Here is a 203-nt window from a genome sequence, read left to right as displayed (position 1 = left end):
TCCTCCTCGTCGCCGTCGCCGCCCGACGCCGTCAGGCTGCTCGCCTTCGCCGTCGCTGCCGCCATCGATGCCGTCAGGCTGATCGCCTTCGCCGTCGCCGCCGCCCCCTGTGAGCACAGCCCCCTCCCGTCCCGCGCCCCTGCGCCCCTCTCCTGCGCGGCCACCGCGCCGCCGCCCCTGCCCTGCGCGGCTGCCGTGCACCG

The sequence above is a fragment of the Triticum dicoccoides genome, chromosome 2A (assembly GCF_002162155.2).
Source record: "Triticum dicoccoides isolate Atlit2015 ecotype Zavitan chromosome 2A, WEW_v2.0, whole genome shotgun sequence".
Taxonomy (NCBI): Eukaryota; Viridiplantae; Streptophyta; class Magnoliopsida; order Poales; family Poaceae; genus Triticum; species Triticum dicoccoides.
The sequence above is the reverse complement of the archived record's forward strand: the minus strand, read 5'-3'. Positions refer to the sequence as shown.